The sequence below is a fragment of the Lathyrus oleraceus genome, chromosome 7, assembly GCF_024323335.1.
Source record: "Lathyrus oleraceus cultivar Zhongwan6 chromosome 7, CAAS_Psat_ZW6_1.0, whole genome shotgun sequence".
In the NCBI taxonomy this organism is placed as follows: Eukaryota; Viridiplantae; Streptophyta; class Magnoliopsida; order Fabales; family Fabaceae; genus Lathyrus; species Lathyrus oleraceus.
The window spans coordinates 515,122,963-515,127,694 of record NC_066585.1 but is presented as its reverse complement, the minus strand read 5'-3'; positions in this window follow the sequence as shown (position 1 = coordinate 515,127,694).

Genomic DNA, 4,732 nt, shown 5'->3' with positions numbered 1-4,732 from the left:
TTGTGAGGTTTGGAGAGCAAAGTGCGATTTTTAGAACATCAACGGTGATTTTGAGGGCATTGGAAGCCATTCAAGGCCATTACGTCAAGGGAATTCACATGTTATTCTCATATGTTGTTTTTGGTATTATAATCTAAATTATAAGTAGCTAAACTCCTATAGGTTAGGTTGTGTTATGATGAACTTATTTCAATATTGTTGGGTAATATGTTGATTTGACTTTGTATGAATCCTTTGATCTATAATCCTATTCAATTTCTTATTATTATTAATGTTTTTTATGTGATATACTCTTTTAAATTGATTTTGGGCACTCGGGGAATACTGACCATTAGTTTATGTGTTAGACCTAGACAATTGTTGTACTTATGCTGGTTGAATATGAATAGGAGACCCCAAGTAGCGACATAGGGAATTAACATTTTGTGCATCGCCTAATCTTGCTTACGCTGGTGGACTAGGGATATAAAGATCTGAGTAGTGACCAATGAGTTATTTCGTGAGGGTTCAGTTATAGTGGTTTTGTTAATTTGTTGTGAGGTTATTATTATAAGATTATTCTTATAAGACACCAAACATCAACAACAGATAAATAGGGGATTCAATACACAACCTAACTACTTTCGTAATTCTGTTTAAACACGTATTTACTTTTCACATTGAAAACTCAAACCCCCCCCCCCTTTTACTATTTTCTATACATTTCACACTTTTTGTCTTGTTAAAAAGCAGTCTCTGTGGATTCGATTTTTTATTACTACGACACTATCGGTATACTTGCTGAGAAGTCATCAAGTTTTTGGCGTCGTTGTCAAGGATTTCTAATATTTCAACAAAGTAACGCTTGTGAAACATTTTATTTTTAGTCTTTGTTTATTTTCTTAATAATCATAGTGTTGCTAAGGTATTTCCTGTTTGTGTATGCATAGCTCAGGATCGGCGTTGACACAATTTGATCCAAAAATTGAAAGAATTGCACATGCTATTAGGAGAGAAGACAGAGAAGTAGATATAGCTCAAAGGATATTAGTTTAAGATTAACCATTGATTTCTTATGACTCTGAAGAGGAAATTATCATATCAGTTGTACCACCCCAAACTATGCGTGAATACTGCAAAAGAACCAATGAAGGAAATGTTTTGAGAGGGTTTATACCGAAAGACCCTGCTAACTTTGATATTAAGATTTCAGTTCTTTAAGGTTTAAGAGATAATCCATTCGAAAGGAATGTGGTTAGAGACCTGTTGGAGCATCTTACACGCTTCTATGAAACAACTTCGATATGCAAACCAACCAATTTCACTGAAGACCGGGTTAAGTTGAGGATGTTGGGGTTCTCGCTAATTGTAAGGGATAATGATTGATTACTTTGCCTTTCAAATGGAACAATTCAAACATGGAAGGATTTGGAGGACAAATTCCTAGAAAGATTCTTCACCACTACTTAGTTTGCCGAGCGAAGAGTAGAAATTATAAATTTTGAGAAGCATGAAACTAAGTCACTTTATGACTCATAGGAAAGATTCAAACTTTTTTACGCATATGCCCGAATCACAATATAAATAATATGGAGAAAAGGCATAATTTCATCAAAGGTCTAAAGAGTCATACATGTATGTTCTTGGATGCTTCTGCGGGAGGCATTATCTGATCAATGACCGAAGCACAAGTGAAAGATCTTATTGAGAAGATGTGCTTGAATGAGTACCGTTCAAAAAGCTAAAGGTCGGTAAAAATTGAAATCATGGGCACGCCCAAAGGTATGTTAACTGTTGATACCCATATTGTGTTTTTAACTTAGATTAAATTGTTAAATAAAAAGCTAGCTAAAAGCAGTTTAGGTAAAGCTAACATGAGCCAGGTACAAATACTTAGGTGTGATTTTTATGGAGGAGAACATGCAAACGGAAAATGATCTTTGGAAGGGTCGAGTTAAGAAGACTAATTTTCTAATTTTTTAGAAGAACAACCCTTAATCCAACACCTACAATCTGGGTTAGAAAGATCACCCGAATTTCCGTTGGAGTAATAACCAAAATTCAAATGTTAATTAAGGTATGCAACAAGGCCAACAAGCTCTAATTCAAAGGAAACCTTCACAACTTGAAAAGACTTTGCAAAATTTCATTAAAGTCACTCAAAGTAGTTTTGATCAGGTGAATAAGAACCATGAAACAATGAGTAGAAACTAGGATGCGTTGATAAAAAAATTGGAGATGCAAATTGGTCAATTATCCAGGCAAATAGCTATTTTACCTAGCTCATGTGGAGTATTTACACGTAACATTATAGATAATCCTAAGAATGAAACATGCAAGGCTATAGAAATATGTTTTTAGGTGATCACCAAAAAGGGTGAAGATGAAATAGTTGAAGAAGATGTGATTAAAAAACAGGAGAGTGGAAATCAGGGTGACGAAGAGGAAAAAGGAGTCACCCTTGATCAATTAATAAAAAAAACTCCCCTTAGAGAAGAACAAAGAAGCATATCTTGAATGATTTAAATCCAGAATTATCGGATTACATAAAACCACCATATTCTATAATTAAGAAGAAACTGGTTCAGGAAGATGGGGCAGGAATGTTTGCAGAGTTAAAGAAATATTGACTGCACTTCAAGTAAGTATTTCGTTTCATGAGGTTTTAAAATTGATTCCTAAGTTTGCTAAGTTTATGCAGACATTTCTAAAGGGTACAAAGCAGAAGTTGATAAAAGAACAGGCAAACATGATAGAGAAAGAGGAGATGGCATCAACTCAAGCGTTGCCACCAAAGATGAAGGATCTAGAAAAGTTCATCATCACTTGTACCATTGGTGGGGAGAAGATTCCACATGATTTTTATGATTTAGGGTCGAGTATCAATGTTATGCCGCTTAAAAAGTTTAAAGAATTGAAGATATGAGAGATTATACCGAGAAATATGACTCTCACTTTAGCCGATTCATATGTTACTCATCCTCTTTGTATTGTACAAGACGTGTTAGTGCATGTCAACGGTTTAACCTTCCATGCATATTTTATGGTAATTGACATGAAATGGGGTTTATAAGGGTCCGTTATTCTCGAACGCCCATTCTTGAAAATTGGGAAGGCAAAAATAGACGTGGAGACAAGTGAACTTATTTTGAAGTTCAACAAGGAAAAAGTGGTGTTTAATGCATATGAATGGACACCATATGTGGATGATCTAGAGATATGCTACCAACTGGAAGAAAAAGTGTTAAGGTGGATAAAGGAATGACAACAAGTGAATTGACCGGCATGAGGGTATCCCTTGCATCTGACATGCTTTAAGCATGGGTTATCAAGTTACTAACGCAAAAGAAGTGCTGGATGGGAAGCAACCCATCGATTATAACTAGTTTTTTTTGTTTTGTAGAATTTACATTATATTATTCAAGACCTTCTAAGAGAGGAATTAGCTACTCGATCATGCCCCTTCCATGACTATTTATGATGTTTTTAATGAACAAGTTTGTAGTTGTGTTTTGTTTCCAGATTTGCAACTTTATCACTTTAGCGTTGAACAAATTATCCAAAAGAAACTTAATCATCATAATAGAAACTTACAACTTGAAGGAAAAGGATGAGAAAATAATCAAAGGGTTTGTACTTAACCTTCAGATACCGCATCTAGTAAGGTTTGAGCCAAATAAACTCATGTGTTCACTTTTATTTCTTTTTGAGTGTATCCATGCATTATTATTTTATCTAGTTTAATCTATCTTTGGTTAAGTTCATTTGATTTGAGTGACACACACTAAGGCAGTTCTTTGTTTATGACTTTGAGCCTTTTTAAACTACCATGTAGTAATAAGTATATCCATTTCTAACCACTTTAAGCTTAGCCTTTTCTTTCAGTGACGTAGCCTAAAATTCTTAGGCATATGACTTGAAAGATCTTTTCTTTCCACCCTCTCTTTGGAGTTAGGTATAAATATAGTTCCTAAAGTATATGAAAAAGATTAAGTTTGGGGTTGCTCTTGGAAGTGAGCAAATTTTAAGTTTAGGTTTGAGGTACTAGAGAAAATTGGTCAAAATCTAAAAAAAAAAAGAGAAAATAAGAAGTGGAAAAAGGCCCTTCTTCATTTTTTTTAGAAAAGAAAAATAAAAGTGCATAATAAAGACCAAATCTCTAGTATCATCAAGAAGGAATATAGGGAGATGATGATAAAAGGAGAACTAGACACCTAACTTCAAAGGTTTAAACCTACTTTTCCAAAAACATCCTACCCAAACATAAAACAAGTTACAACCTAAAAAGACCTCAAATATGTGTGTGGTGATTTCTATGATGAATTATATTAGAAAATAATCAAGCTAAGCATTATTTATTTTTCATGTTGATTGAGATATAACCCTATCCATTGAGTGAGTCAAAGTGAATTGAGAGACAAGTTAAGTACTCGTCAATGTTTGAGGATATTTTCCGAATTTATCAGGTAGAAGTTGGAATCTAGAAGGATGGTTAGGTAAAGAATAAACTTTATTTGGTAATGTTCGATTGTTATTGTATAACTTTTTTTCTTGTTGAAATATACAGTTGCAGGCGAGTTACTTGAGGACAAGCAACATTTCAAGTTTGGGGTTGTGATGATAGTCCGTCATTGCATGAATTTAGTCGAAGAATTAGATCAAAACAAATGAAAGATGGGATAAAATGAAGAAGAAAGACCAAAGAATAAGGAAAAAATAGTTAAGTGTGAAGAAATTGGACTTAGTGAAAATT